A 16,423-nucleotide genomic window follows, 5' to 3' on the forward strand; every position below is an offset into this window, starting at 1 on the left:
ATTTAAATGTATTCACCTACTGAATTAGGGATATTCACAGATGACTGGGCAACAAGAAAGAGCCCCTGGCAGGCCAAGAGCTCCTAGGATGTGTGGAACCAACAGAGTGTGTGTGGAGTGGGGCTGGTCAGAGAGCCTGACGGAGAACATTAGTGACACAGTTTAAGCCCGAAAATGAGAAAATGAGATCACCATGCAAAGCTGTTCGCTGCCACCAAACCAAGCTTCTGTTGGGATCCAAGACTGACTTCTGGCCTTCCTGAGACCCTCATCGCCAGCAGCTACCAGGAGACCTGCCTGTAGACGGGGTCCCTGCACATGGGCCTTCATCTGCAGCTTCTCTGGGGCCCGCCACTGCCCTGCAGGGCTCGAGGAGGTCACAGTGCATCATCTCAGTCGAAAGAACTGGAAATGGGGAGGCCTCACCTGACACTCACACCACAGAGTTACCCCACGTGCAGAGAGCTGCCAAGTCCCTGGTGCCTCCAAAATACCATGCTCATACGTTCCACTCTCTCCACCCCTTCTCATTCAAAACACTCAGTGTCTCCACCCCCACTGCTCTCAGGATAACATGAAGACTTATTGGGGCACAAGGCCTTTGGTGACCTGCTTTCCCGATGGGGAGACAGTCACCATGTGCCACGCCTGCACAAGCACCCGTCGAGCACCCACAGAGCACACCTGGCAGTCCCTGGCCCATAGGCCCTGTTCTGTTACGCAGCGCTGACCAGGCTCCTCCTTCTGCAGGGACACCCGTCACGCCCTCCCTGGACTTCAGATGGACTTCAAGTTCAGCCCAAGTTTCACTCATTTCAGGATAACCCCCCTTCTGACCTCCTTCAGTCGGACTTATCCCCCTGAGGTGGTGCTCCCATGCTAGCAGACACACTGCTTTTCCATGGCACGCGTCGGAGGAGTGCGCCCTGCCTTGTACTTCTTGCTTTCCCTCTCTGTTTCCAGCTGAGACACACCTCAAGGGGGGGAAGGACATGCCGCTGGGCCTGGAGCCAACCTGCTTCGTAAAAACTCAGAAAAGTATACACAACCTGAAAGCACGTATACATTGGCTCCAAAGTATGGAAAGGATCTACTAAACTGAAATAAGTGTTTAATTGTCCAAAAATTAGACTGTAATGCCAACTTCATCAATTGTGAAATTTAGTATTCATAAAAATTTTATTACCTTTGAAAGTAATAACCAGTTGCAGGAATATCTGATTATAGACAATGATGGCTCACAGCCAACCATGAATGAAGGGTCCCCCATAGCCAAGTAATTGCAAAAGCAAACATGAAATTATTTCAAATTCAGTAAAAAAAAAAAGATACTTAATGTGGGACACGAGTGTATTTTATTATGTTTAATATCGTATGTGATGGCGCCTCCAGCTCTTAAAGTGCCTCAAGCCTAACAAGACTTTAAAATGGCCCTGAGTGTGTATATTTAATTCAACTTTGTTTCCCTAGGAACTCAGGAACCAGCACAGTAACCGGTATGCACAAGCACAAACACACACACAGGTGTACGGGCTTCTTTACGGAAATATGCATCAGAGGAACAAAGACTAGCAAAAATCTAGCAGGCACCAAAAGCAAGAGTTTCAGAAGCTGTGCTGGACAACCACTGTGACATGACTCCAAAGTGGACGATTATGGGAATGAGCAGCCTTCAAAATCCACAGTTGGAAAGTTGGAGCGTAGTAAAATAGATTTATAAACCGTGCACGTGCACGGATGGCCTTCAAAATTAAGAGGAATTTAATGAAGTATTTATTTCCCTCTTCTGGGGTTTAGAGGCAGAGAGAGAGACACACAAGCAGGCAAAGAAACCGGCAGAAAGACACAGAGAGATGCAGGGGAATGTGCCCGAAGTACAAAGATGCTATCACGCAAGAATCCCGGGTCGTCAGTTTTCCTGAGCAGTGTCTGGATTTAAAGGTCCCCAGAAAGCTATTTAACACAAGCTGAGCGACATCCCGCCAGTGCCTGGTTTGAAACAACCCTCTACGCCACGCCGAGGGAGCGTGTCAGAGGCGGGCCTCGCAGACCGCACGTAAATGGATAGTTTAAAAAATCAAGTCAGCCCTTAAATTTACTCTGAGAGCTCTCAATTTTAAAGCTACCTGCTATGAATCTTTTTGAAAAGTTAGAATTCTCAGTTATTTTTTTTGAAATGAGACACAAGGTACCTGGGTATGGCTGGCCTGCTCAAAGCACTTGAAGCCTGCCCTGGGCCCTGGCCTAGTGGCTCTGTTGGTTAGGGCATCATCCCGATTCACCAGGGCTGCAGGTTCGATCCCTGGTCAGGGCACAGAAGCACTCTGAGTGAGCTTAGGGCCTCAATTGAAAATTGAGGAATAACGGTACCCTGGGATAGGAGTTAGCTAACCTTATTGTGGTCATCATTTGGCAACATATACATGTATCAAATCATCATTTGTACACCTAAAACTCATATAATATTGTTTATCAGTTATATTTCAATAAAGGTAGAAAAAGTAGTACTTCTCTCATTGGGTTATTGCCCAAATTAAACATGAAAATGAATGTAAAGTGTTTTCCGAAGTATCAGGTACATATTATTGTTCAATAAATGTAATTAATTAAGTTGTATAATTTTTGATTAAGGAGTATTGTATTATTATTTAGGCTATAGTAAATGGAATGAATGAATCAATAAATTATTGGCGTGGCCCCATCTAGCTTAAATGAACCATTCAAATGTAAAAAAACCATTTAAAAACATTTGTCTAAAACACAACACAGAACATGGGGAGAGAGAAGGGTGTGCATTGTTGTACTGATTCATGGAACATTATTATATTGAATCCTGCCCCACGAGGGAGCAGCAGTGCCCGTAACAATGAGGACGATGGGCTCTCCGCCACTCACACTGACCGTGTCTAAACCAGGGCAGCCAGCCATCCTGACTGGCCCACGGCTGCCCAAGTCTCAGCACTAAAAGCCACCTCTCCCGCGCAAACCCTCGGCCCTAGCCCTGCCATTTCACTTGTAGTGTGACCTTGGACCACTGATTCACAGCCAGTTTCAAAGTCTTCAGTTGTCAAGTAAGGATAATGATAACTGTCATACCACCTCGTATGTGGTTGGGAGAACTAAAGAAGATGAGATGAAGGGCGTAGTAGTCCTAGGCCAGACACGCAGTAAGTGCTCAGTAAATAACTATTCACAACCCTCAGCAAAGCCAGCCTGTCTCTCGAAGGCCAAATTAGAAGCTCAGGCCACTCAGAACTTCGGCAAAACCCAGCACTGAGGCCAACACGGTTGGCAGGACGGGTGCATGGAGACAAGTCCCCAGGAGACAGATCCCCAAAGAGCGAGGCAGGAGGAGGAGGCTGATGAGAAGGGAAACGATTTTCACTGACACAGAAATATCTTCCATGGTAAATCAGCATTGACGGGAAAGGGAAATAAGGGGAATTTATGTGACAGTTTAATAGGGTTTTGTGAAATATGATATTATTTTAAAGTTTGCCTGAGTAAGGCAGACAGCGCATTAGGGTGACTCCAACTCTGAAAAGATGATGATACTGTATTCTAAACTCTGAAATTTGCCCCGCTGTTTCTTTGCTGTGCTATGTTATGTATTTATATTGTACATATGTACATTGTACATATGTACAATACTCTGATATATCGATTACACCTCAATAAAGGCAGAGAAAATAATACTTATCTCAGTGGGTTATTGTCTAAATTAAACATGAAAATGAATGTAACGCATTTTGCAAAGTATAAGGTACACATTAATTTCTCCTTAAATGTAATTAATTAGGTTGTATGCAAAGTGAAGCATGAAGCCTAGGTATGTGCTGCCTGGATATTACCTGATAATTTGAAATTCCTACCAAGAAATAGCAACTTTGCTTCCTTACAGTTTTTTTTTTTTTTCCCATGGTCTGTTTTCTACCATGGGAAGAAGGAGGTTAGTCAGCGTGAGTTTTTTTCCCCAGGTAGTAATACAAAGCATTCACCTGCCTGTGTATCTAAGGAGAATGAGCACGGTGGATGCAAAGTTGGGCTCCAAATCATCAAATCCTGGAATCTGGGGGGGAACCAGCAAGCATGGCAGCCCCCTGCTGGACGGAAGCGGTACTAACCCATGCCCCAGGCTCAGCAGCAAGATTAACATGCCAGGAACCAGCTACTCTGCAATGGTCACTTAAATTAAAAAGGCTTGTAAACTGGAATACAAAATAATGTAATGAGAGAAGGCCTTGGGACCTGATAAGAAATAATAAAAAGGGAGAGCTGGAAATTCAGGACTCGCCAGCAGTGACCAAGAGAGATGGTATTCTCATTTTAGGAGAGCCTGGTACAACTATTTAGACCAAAAATGCTGCTAGAGAGAAGGCCAGTCCATCAGGCCGTGAGAACCAGCATCATCTTTAATGCCCAGCGCCCTCAGCTGATTCTTCCTGGGGTACCTCTGGTGCTCTGAGTGGATGCTCTTTCCTGCTACTTTCCCGACGATGTTTAAACTGATGGAGTTTAATCCATTATGCTCTTTTCTTTTTCTATTAGTTTCAAAATTATAGATTTTTATGGCTGTGTTTTTAGTGGTTATCTTTATGCTATAAATATTCTGAACAACTTATAAAGTTCCTCATAATGTATTTCCTCCTCCCAAACATGACAGGAATTTTGGCATATTTTAAGTACCCATTAAATACTGTCCTCTATTCTGTTCTTGTTGTCTAGACTTCATCTTATTAATCAATAAATTAGTTTTTGCAGGCAGTCCTTACTGTCATTTTCCTATGAAATGTATCAACTTCTATGATCATTTCTCCAATAGTGGGCCTCCTATATCCTGTTTACTATTCTTTCTGAGATACAGCTGCAAACTGGCCTTTTATTGGGGGTACTGTTGGTACCCCCAAAGCATAGAGAGACTTTCTTCATATTTTATTGAGTTGAAATATTCCTATTTCCTTTATTCTCTTTTAAAACACTGCGTCCTGTTGCTGACCTGCTTCTTTTAGTCTAATCATGTTTTTGAAAGCCATCTATATTTTTTTCCCCTTGCATAAATTTTTTTTTAAATGTCTTTACACCCTGCCATCCTCCTCTTCCAATACGGGATGACAAGGTGTGGATCTCCCTTTATTCTCCTGGGTGGCATTCAGAATGCACTTCTGAAAGCCTCAAAAGTCTTTCTTCTCTTCTGCAAAAACTCTAAGCTATTATTTCTTCATATATTGTTTCTCCTCCACTCCCTTCATTCCCTCCTGGAAGTCTTATTAGAAATGTGTTTGTAAAAATCCATGTGAGCATACATTAAGTAAGTACCAATTCATCCCACTCTGGCCTTAACCAAGTTCCAATGTGCTCACTGAAGAGGCCAGTTCTCAGACACAATCTCAGGCTTCTCAGTCGCCCTCAATGAAACAAGCTGGATGGCAGAAGTGGGGGAGGCTTGCGGCCCTGCTGTGGTTCGATACAGTCCTGGAAGAACCAGAGATAAAAACCTGAAAGCAATACATGAAGTCAAGAATCTGAGCAAGTTCACGGAAATTCCTGCTGCCAGACTGAGGGACACAAAGGGCTGGAAAAAATACAAGGTGACTCTCTTTACAATGTGCATGGAATTCACTCTGCTTTGATTCACTTCTCTAGGGGAAGAAAAAAGACTTTTTTTCCCTGAAAATTATGAAAAGGCACTGCGATCAGAGTTTTCCATTATCACAGGGATAAAATATCAATTTTTGTCAGGATAAAATGAAGCACCTATTGGTCCTGATAAAGAAAATTAAATTTCTGGCCTCCACTTGATTTGATATTTATCACTCCTTTACCCCAGAAATGTTCTGTCATAAAACATTTAAAAATTTTATTCACAGCACACCAAACAAACTTAAAGGCTCATGGAAAGCAGTACTGACAAATAATGGGTGTGACCGAGAGAAAATCAAAGGATTGAGGGAGAAGAGGCAATAAAAAAAATCAGAAATATAAACAATCTCGGACAGTTCTGCAAAGGGAAGAATGAGCATAGAGAGACTGCAGACATGAGTTTCGTGTATGAGAGGCAAAAATTCCCACACCCGCTCTCAGCCACGGGAGTGCCCAAGTGGCCAGTGGCCATTCCTCCTACAGACAGTTGCCAGGGCAACAGCACTGTCTACTTGGGGAGCTGAGACACAGATCTGCAGCAAGTAGCCGAGCTCTCACCACGTCCCCCGTGTCAGGTTTCTTCACTCAAGATTTGGGGATCAGAGAATTCAGAGAACTCAAAGTTAGTTCCTCAAAATGAGCCCGATCAAACAGTTCAGACTGTGCCCTGTGGCTCAGTACAATGAGCATAATTCTGCAAAGAGAAAGGTCTCTGATTTGAGGTCAGGGCACATGCCTAGGTTGCAGGTTCAGTCCTCGGTCCGGGCACATTCGAGAGGCAACCAACTGCTGTTTCTCTATCACAGCAATGTTTCTCTCCCTCTCTTTCTCCCTCCCTTCCCCTTTCTCTAAAATAAGTTAAATAAAGTCCTTTAAAAACAAAGTTCAGGCCATTACATGTGGACTTGAATAGCTCAAATAAATCTCTTCTGTCTCATATAAAAGATCATCATTAGGCTATTAAGCCTATTAATCATTTTTTTAACATTTCAGTCCATTTGGACATTGGAGTGGCCCTTGGTTCAGGTATTATCAGTTGCTCGTAGAGAAAGGAAACACCCCACCCCACTCAGAAGGGCAGTTCTTGCCGTATAAATAAATCAATTATATACATGTATCTATGACATATAGATAGATGAGGCCACCTCAGGTTGTCTGAACACTAATGCTGAAGGTGACGATCACAATAACATAAATTATACTGAATTAGGACAAGACCTGCTATGTAGGTAACATGCTACTGGTCAGTTCAATTTAAATGAGGCCCCTATTCCATTGTACAGAAGTCACTCTAAGTAACTTAAAAAACAACAACAAAAAAAAAAACGGTGATTGACAGACAGTCCCTGTCTTAATGAGATAATAAATATCAGAGCTAAGAAGCTAGGGATACATATTACTATAAAATATTTTCAAGAAGTTGAATATAAAAGTACAAAATAAATAACATGGGATTTTAAATAAAGGGCAGGAATCAGTAAGGAGTCCTTCAATGAAAAATTAAAAAAAAAACATTCCCATCAGAAGGAAGGGCAGATGCACTAGAATTTCAGGTTCAAGCTGCCCGTCGCACAAGCAGCAATAAGCCAACAGGGCGTCAGAACCGTTCTGCAATCACCTACCCACTCTGTGGCCAATGGCACAGTTCTTACAGTGTAATAACTACTCCACAGGGTTAGTAAAGCCACTTACCACCATGCCTAACCCGGAGGAAGCACTCTGCATGTTAACTGTTATTGATAGCTATTATCAGCAACGGTTAAGACCTGCGGCATTGGGTCCTGCTCATGGAGGACCTTGAACTGCAGGTTGTTTTTAATTCCATCAGTGAGAGGAAGCCAACGACGGTGTCTGAAGAGGAGAATGATCAGGTCGGAGTACGACGCAGGTTCTGGTTGGAGAGGACAGACTCTGTTGGCGTGGGGGTCAGGGGTTAATATACTGTGAAGGCTAAGATGAGGGGTCATTATCTCCTCACTGAATACAGCAGGGGTGGTGGGCACAGGAAAGGAGGAACTGCCTTGGAAGGCATCACTGGTCGACACGCAGGCCGGGCACTGACTAGAGAGTGAGAGGAAGGAGAACCGGGTCTGATTACAATACTTTGGACCTGAAGAGCCTGGGTCCTGGGGGAACCATGAAGAGTAAATCAAAGAGTGAATGTGAGAAGAGAGGGCTTCTGGAAGGTGGCAGAAGGCAATGCCTGTGCCAAGGGGCTATGCAGAATTAATCCATAGAGGACAAAGACTGAGAAGATATTGCTGGATCTGGCAGCTAGAAGGTCCCAGGGGAATGTTTGAGCATATTTTTTAATTAAAAAAAGTTTTTTTTAAATACTGGAACAAACACCTACATACCCACCACTGAATAGAATGATGAGGCAAGAGTCTATGGAATGAGTGTGAATTGGGAAGTGGAGGCAGCAAGTGTGAACAAACTGTTGTTTCATAAAAAGATTCAGAATGAAAATGTGAAGGGTAGCACAGTTAAGGAACTATCATTTTATGGCACAAAAGCCATGGAATATCCAGATAAAAATGTGCCATTGTGAAAAAGATGGATGAAGGACCACTGGAGAAAAAGAGATAAATTGATGAGTACCATAAAAGAGATACATTGAATAAATACAGAGATAAATCAAAAAGGAATAAGAGGAGGATAGAGCCCAGAAAGGGTACTTGGACTTTGCTAATCAAAGGTCTTTCTTCACCTTATGTAGGTATCAAGACTTAGATGGAGAATAGAAATTGGGAATAAATTTGAAACATAGGGAAGTAAGAAATGCAATTAAAAAAATCAGGTGAAATAGTTATAAACTTGAGGGAAACAATAAATTTCAAGATTTGAGTTATCAAGCATAAACTCACTCCCATCTCATGCCAGTTCTATAAATGCCCTGTATAGCAGTATCCCTGGCAGACAACCTTTCTGCCTGGACTTAGTTACCTCAGGAGACAGAGAACTCACTACCATACAAATCAGTTAATTCCACTTTTGGACTGTCCAAATTGGATGAAAGTTCTTCCTTCTCCTGGGTTGAAATCTGCTTTCCTGTAGCTGCTACACTTCAGTCCTGCATCTGCTCTCTGGGACCACAGGAATTTGCGTAAATTCTACTTTTACATGACTCTCTAAGAAATAGCTGAAGATAGCAATCGAGCCCCAAGTGAGCTGCTCGGTTCTAGCTAAAATAATCCCTGAGTCCTCCAATGTTCCCTCACCCATGAACAACCTCTTACACTGATATTCTCAATGTTTGTTCACAGAAAAAATAAAACAAAATAGAAAACACAGTAATCCTCTGGGAATATAAAAAGAAAAATAGGTTTTTAGGACTCCAGAAAAATGAAGACTACTGGAATCTGCGGTTGTGGATACTGCTAACTGTGTGACATGGGACAGTTGGAGCATCCACCCAGGACTAAGCTGCTTCAAATACACAGTGAGAATCGACATCACCTTACTTCTCCATCATCCTCCACAGAAGATACTGCAAAACAAAATGCCAGAGAAACTGCCGGAAGGAACACCATGTCATTTGCTCAGAATAAAGTCGGCCCTGACTCTTGCTCCAACCCAAGACCTGGGTCATGAGAACTGTAGTCCTGCTTCTCACATCCTCCCAGCACAGCCTCAGGGTGGAAGGCCTTGGAGGTCTTCAGCGTCACGGGACACAGCCCGGGCTCTGCACCGAGTCCATGGGATTCACCCAGAGAGACAGACAACTTGGGTTCAGCTTCTAAGTTCCACCTGGATCCTAGAAGAGCCGGCAGGCAGGCTTCGTACTGCTCCCCACCCTCAGAAAAACAAAGGCTACCTTCATCATTCCTGAGATAGAAACCCAAGGTTTGGATGTTAATCGATCTTCCACGAAGGCACTGGACTCCCTGAACTTCTTGTTTTCCTTTTCTCTTCCCTATTGTTTTTTAAAAGATTTTATTTATTTATTTTTAGAGAAGGGGGAGGGAGAAGGAGAACGTGAGAGAGAAACACAGACTGGTTGCCTCCCTTACAACGGGACTGAAGCTACAACCCAGGCACGTTCTTGGTCAGGGAATCCAACCAAAGACCCTTGACTTTGCAGGATGACACCCAATCAACTGAGCCACACCACTCAGGGCTCTTCCCTATTATTTACCTAAGAAAAAAGGCTTGGTCTACCTCCCTAGATGTATATGTCTACATGATTTTCCAAGTTAGTCCATTCAAGTCCCTTTCTAAGTTAACTGTAAAGAATTCTATTCTAACCTCTGGTTTTCTTCCCAATGAGTCTCTATAATTTCTCACTTTGGGAAATATTTCTCTATATTTCCCTTTCCCCTTCCCAGCCTCACCAAGTGGCTCCTCCCTCTGCTGCTGTGCTTCCTGTCACCCATCCCTTGCTGATCATCAACCAGCATCCTCCTGTCCCCACTCCTAGATTTAAATCACCTAAGCCAGATTCTGGAGTGCACACAAGCCGCCCAGCCACCTGGGGCGCTGTCCACACAATCTGGTGCTGAAGAAGAGACAGCACAGAGAAGTGCCTCCCGTGAGACCAGCATGTTTAAGAATGAAGCAGGAGCTTTCTTCTCTGCATAAACTCAGGGGTGAGCTTTCAAAAGATGGGGTGTCACAAATAAGAGACTCCTGCAAAACATGTCATTGTGAGAACAGGAAAGGCTCAGTGCTGACAGAGAACAAATGCTCATATACTCCCGCACCTGCTATGCCCCATCCACAGGAAGCAGAGGTTTCCATCCACAGGGCTAAACTCCGGTTCAGTTCTCAATGCAATGCAAATATTTAATATATATACACATACCTATACATATATATACACATACATATATATACATTCCTAGTTACACATACACTATACATACATAAATACATAGACACATAAATCTGTATCGGCTGGAGAAGTTATCAAATTGGGCAAAGAAGTGCATGAGGGCAAAGTTGAGTTTGAATTTCTGCCAATTTTTGTGCCAGCAGCTCTCAAAAGCAGATAGTAGGATAACCTCACACATGGAGTCTCTTTCTTTAATTAATCAGCAAAGAAGTTAAAAATGGCCACAGTGCATCCCACTCCCAGGACCGCCGAGGGCCAGAGCATTTATCCACAGGGCTGCACGTGCCCCTCACACTGTATTTATTCCAGGGTGCTGTATCGAGTATGGCACTTTTCCTGAAATATTTGCTGTGTACATGCATTAAAAAATGATACATATATCTATGTAATTGTACACAAGAGAATGTATTACTCTTTCTATTGCTACCGTAACAAATTACCACAACCTTTGAGGCTTAAAACAAAAGCAATATGTCTTGTAGTTCCTAGTTAGAAACTCAACGCAGGTCTCACCAGGCTGAAATCAACGTGTCACCTGCTCAGGGCTCTCACTTGGAGGCTCAGAAAGAGAGTCCTCCTCCAAGCTTGTTCAGCAGAACTCAGTTTCTCACCGTGTGAGGGCCAAAGTCCCATCCCCTTGCTGGCTGTCATTCAGGGGCCACTGTGGCCCCCGCTCAGAGTCTCCGTCCTCCATTTTCAAAGGCGGCAGCAGCACGTCACATTCTCTTTGTCCGGTCTTTCTGGCTCCTTCTGCTCCTCTCCCACACCAGATTCCAGACACAGAAAGGTCTCCCTTTTTCAGGGCTTATGTGAGCAGACTGGGCCCAATTTAATTACCAGGGTAATCTCTCTATTTTAGGATCTGTAATCTTAATGACATCTGCAGGGTTCCTTCGCCGTGTAAAGCAACCTATTCACCGGATACAAGGATTAGGGCAGAGACACCTTTTGAGGGGCCATTGCCTGGCTTACTCCAGGGACTATATCATCCACATTCTTTTTGTAATAAACTTAACAGCCATTTTAAAAATGTTAGCGGATTATCCTGAACTGTGCAGGTCACTTTAAGATGTCTCTATTCTTTGCTACTATTCTTTCATGCTTGTAAGTCCACTTAACATTATCTAGCCCTTGGCTATCCCACCAGCAACTTCTCGGTTCCTGAGCCATCTCCACATTGGCAAAGACCAAAACCCTGTAGGGCAGTCCCACCAACACCAGTGGGCTGTGGCCATCGTTCACCTCTCTTTCAAGACATTGAACACTCATCTTCACACGCCACCCACTGTCAAGAGTCCAACCATGACCAATCTAAGGCCTCTGACAATAGGATGCTTCTACCAGATGATTGTACTGGTGCTCCCCTGGGTTCTCCCTATGTTTTCACCAATCGCTGAATGCACTTCCTTCTTCCTTGTGCCCACACCTCTGAGTGATTTTACCTTAACTCTCAGTCTACCTGGACGCCCCTCAGGGACCAGCCTCAGGGAAATGGGGCAGATTCTGCTGTTCCGGGCACCAGGGCAGGGCAGACCCCAGCCCGAGCCTGTGGAGGTCATGACAGCCTTGCAGGTCAGAATCTGCCTCTCTGGGAACTTTAAGTGCAGACCACCTGCATCATTAATGCCCTCCACACAGAGACACTGACTCAAAAATATCATTCTGTGATAGAAAGTACACTCTGTCTTGAGCCATGCATGAAAGGAAAAACAAACAAACAACAAAAAAAACCCAGCTGCTTTGCCAAGAGCACATCAAGTTTACAGTAACAACCCCAACAACCGTCCTTTCCCCTCACCCAGCACAACTCCACAATCTAGTTCTCACATGTGCCGGGCCGCCGCATCCTTACTTTCTAACTTTACCTCCACACGGCCCTAAACATCTGGACGCTGATCCCAGATGGTCTATCTATCAAACTTTCTCCTGTGACTGCTGAGGTATTTCTCCCTCCCATTCAAAATTCAATCTGAATGGCCTTCAGCCAGATGATATGTCTCGTACTTTCCGAGACAAGCCTCTCTTATACTGGTACTTCTCTGCCACTTTCCTTATTTCCCTTTTATCCTTCAGATGATTTTATCATAAAATCACGCGCACTGCAAAATCATTGGCAAAGCTTTCCAAATGCAAAGAAAGAAGAGTGACATTTATTTCTTCCTCCTGGCAAGCCGAGGCCTTCCATTTTTGGAATTGAGATGGGTTTCATTAATGTTCTCCACTGTCCTTGCCTCTCCCTTCATTAGTAAATGAAACCTGACCTCCAGCCGGCCTCGGTGGCAGCCCATTAGGGGTGTCCTCACAGTCAGGAATGCTGCTGTGTACGGATGGTCTTTGTTTAGAAGCATGCACCCAGGCTGGAGCTGCATCCCTGCCCTGCTCCTGGCCAATTCAATTTCACAAATAGAGTTTTGTGAAACTCAGCTTCACTCTTTTCCTGGCAACAGCCTGCATGTTTTCAAATAGCCCACTGACCAACCAATCCCCCCACTCAGCTCTTCTGCAAAATATGGTGGGAAAGCTATGGTGGAACACCTCTTATTGGACCCAGGAGCAATAACTGAAAATCACATGTGAACCTTTTTGGTCAACCGCTTCTGCATCTCCCTGGTACACACTGCAACAGATGCTTCATAAAAACAATGACATAAGGGGAGAAAACTAACATCTCTTTTTAAATCATTAAAACAAAAACTTTGCATTTTTCCTGACACAGTTATAGAACAGAGTCCAACGCATGATGTTATGACCACTATTCAACATAAGAGGTGTGTCTCAGCCTGGGGTCCAGAAAACACAGAGCCTTGGGTAAGAACTAAAGTGCTTCCCGAAAGGACAGATGCAAAGCAATGAGAATATGGAATTACCACTGTATTGGTCTGCTTGGGCTACCATAACAAAGCTTACACAAAAGACATCTTCTCATTATTCTAAAAGCTGGAAGTCCCTGATCAAGGCACCTACAGATCGGCTTTCGGTTGAGGGCTCTCTTCCTGGCTTGCAAACAGCCACCCTCTCACTATGTTCACACGTCCTCTGCACTTGTGTGTCTTCCTGTACTTAAAAGAACAAAGGTCCTATCGGATCACAGCCTTGCCCTCAGGGCCCCGTTTAACCTGTATTACCTCCCTAAAGGCCCCATCTCCAAATACAGTTAGGGCTTCAACACATGATCAGGGCAGGGGGCACCATTCAGTTCCTAACAGCCATGTGGGCTCACAGCCTTCCATGGGTAGAAAGAACAGGTTACCTGCCACGTGGGGCATCTGCAGTCAATGAGAGGGAGGCATGGGACACACTTTCCTTTCCATTATGACAACCACCTCCCTCCTTCACCTCACAGGGCATGAAATCCTCCTTCGCATCTTAGTTGCTTTAGTGGCTTGGGATGCCACAACCACACCTTTCTTGTGGGTCTTCATCCAAGTCCAGAAATATCTAGAAGAACCAGAAACCCCAGGCTTGCTGCTGGTCAGAGTTGTTGCTCAGGAGTGACCGAGGGTGAGGGTCTGCCCTTCCCAGACAAGTGACTGGTCAGTCTGGAGTGGCAGCAATGTGTCCAGGAGGTGGGCAGTACCTCCAACAGGAAGAAGGCAAGAGGTGTGAGGGGCTTTCAAGCTGTGGGTCTGCAACAATAGAGCTGACTTCCAATATGAGTTAAAGATGCAAGGACCACCCTTCATGGGTGTTTTATCAAAACAAAATGAACCAGAAAGTATAAAACTACTTCTGATGTCACCATTCACACAGAAATAAATGGTGTCCTCCTGGAGAGAAGGCAGAGGGTGTCACAAAGGAAGAGAGAGGAGTCCCAAAGCCACTAGCCCCCAGTGGAAGTGCACTTAGAAACATATGTACATGAGCTGCACAAGGAAAGGCAAGACTGTAGCACTGTGCCAGTGCGTCGTGAGTGGCCTTCAACCTTCGAGGGTGCTGGTGACACCAGGGTGCAGACAGACCATGATTCCTGCACATGTGGGCTTCTGACACACATTTCCTGGACAGCAAGTTTGGCTCAGCTATGCAGAAAATGCCTCGCTCAGGTAAGTGAAATATAAGACTAATTTTCCTTTCTATTGGTTCTGGTCTCACATACACGAAATTATTCACTCAGGTATCAGTTTAAAATGTACTGATTTGCTTTTTGTCTTTTCTTTGAAATGTTCTGTGGAAAACCTTTCCATGGACTCCCATTATTTTTTTCCATCAGGACATAGCCTACCAGGACACAGACAGCCTCGCAGAGTGGCTGTCAGGGCATGAATTCCTAGTGTGAGGCATTATCATATGCCATGTTACAACTAGCAGGTTTGGAGTCGTCTTCCGAGCTGCCACTCCACACTGAGCCCAGAGCACTAGGCTCACCCTGCTTCAGCTCTGAGACCCACCAACTCAAAGATGGCTCTAGGCGACTCCCGAGCCCCTGGCCTATCATCGTCTGTCTGGCCCCAGGGCAGTAGACGACACTATTAGCCTTCGCATAACATATCGCAGGGGGAAGCTGGAGGCCAGGCAGCAGCCAGCACTAACGTGCCAGTAGTATTAGAGAAAATCAACCCAGGTACATGGCACGGCAAGAGTGAGCCTGGAATGTTGTCTCCCATGGGGGCGATGCCTGTAAGCGCAGGCTCACTTCACGTTACCTCCGTCTGTTCCAACACTACACAGGCTCGTTGCCTTCCTTTCATTTACCAAACGACCCCTCAGGAACTTTCCCATAAGCTTGGCAGGCAGCACGTGGTGCAGTTAAAATAACATGGGCTTTGAAATCAAATCTGAGTCTGTAGCTGCTGACTGTGGTGGCTCTATGAGCTTCCGTTCCCTGACTCCACATGGAGAATGGCAACTGCCACCTCACTGGGTTGCCCTAAGAACTGATGAGAAAACGTGGAAATGCCCAGCACGCAGGAGATACTCAGTACCAAGTACTACTTCTTTCCCCGTGTTTTCTGCTTCCTGGGCAAAGCTCACAGCCCCACTGTGTCACGTTTCTATCTCCTGATTGTGCCACTTTCCAGGAGCAGGGAAGCATGCTGGTCCTAGTGGTTGCATGGGTAAAAAACAAAATAGCTCTTAGGTGCCTTTGTCAGGCCCCCTCTTGTGTTGCCTGCTGAATCCACACAACATTTGGACATGTTACAGTAGGTACCACTAACCTCATTCTACAGACGAGAGGTTTTAGACTCAGAACATGTGAGATGTCTCAAGAGTTGGAAATCCAGCTTCTCTCCTGTCTCCCAAGAAACCACCCTTTGTCCACAACCCATCCACTGGGTTGGCAGGTTCCACCTGGACTCCTCAGACTCAAGGGACATCAATCACATCTGAGGAATGTACAACCCCTAGACCTCAGAATATATTCTAGTGACGGGAGTGGGGACAGGTGCCACTGCACCTGCATCGTGTCCTGATGACCTCTGTGCATTCGTTCATTCATTCAGGATGCATTCACCACGCTCCTGCTCTTGCACAGCCATGAGCTACTAAGAACACAGAGAAGATGCGCACCCCGCCATCAAGCGTTAGTGAGCAGTCGTGTGCTGACACACACAGGCACAACGTGTGGCAGAGCACAGAGGAACATTCCGAACACAGAAACTGCCTCGAAGCACGTCTAGTAAACAAAGTGCTAAATGAGAGCTGCAGACTTAAGTGCTTCTCCACAGAGTTTCTCAGTCTTGACACTCGCAATGGTTGGCATCATCCGATTTGCACCATCCGATTCACTGCTGTCGTAGGATATCCTGTGTAATGTAGGATATTAATTTGTATTGTTTGTTAACTTTTGGGGGTTTTTATTCTATTGTAGGATATTCAACCATATCCTTAACTAGAGCTACTTTACTAATACGTCACAAAATAAGTGGATGACAGCAACAGAAACACATCCCCTCATCGCTGTAAAGGCTCCGAGCCTGAAATCAAGGAGTCGGCAAGCCGTGCTTCCTC

General features: G+C 44.9%; 1 protein-coding gene across 2 annotated transcripts in view; it reads right to left on the reverse strand.

Annotated features, from left to right (window-relative positions):
• The window catches only part of AGBL1 (AGBL carboxypeptidase 1), a 565,654-nt gene that overhangs the window by 430,545 nt on the left and 118,686 nt on the right, over positions 1-16,423 (reverse strand). The gene's annotated exons all lie outside the window — the stretch shown is intronic.

This window comes from Artibeus jamaicensis, unplaced genomic scaffold, assembly GCF_021234435.1.
Source record: "Artibeus jamaicensis isolate MK-2021 breed Jamaican fruit bat unplaced genomic scaffold, CSHL_Jam_final scaffold_612, whole genome shotgun sequence".
Taxonomy (NCBI): domain Eukaryota; kingdom Metazoa; phylum Chordata; class Mammalia; order Chiroptera; family Phyllostomidae; genus Artibeus; species Artibeus jamaicensis.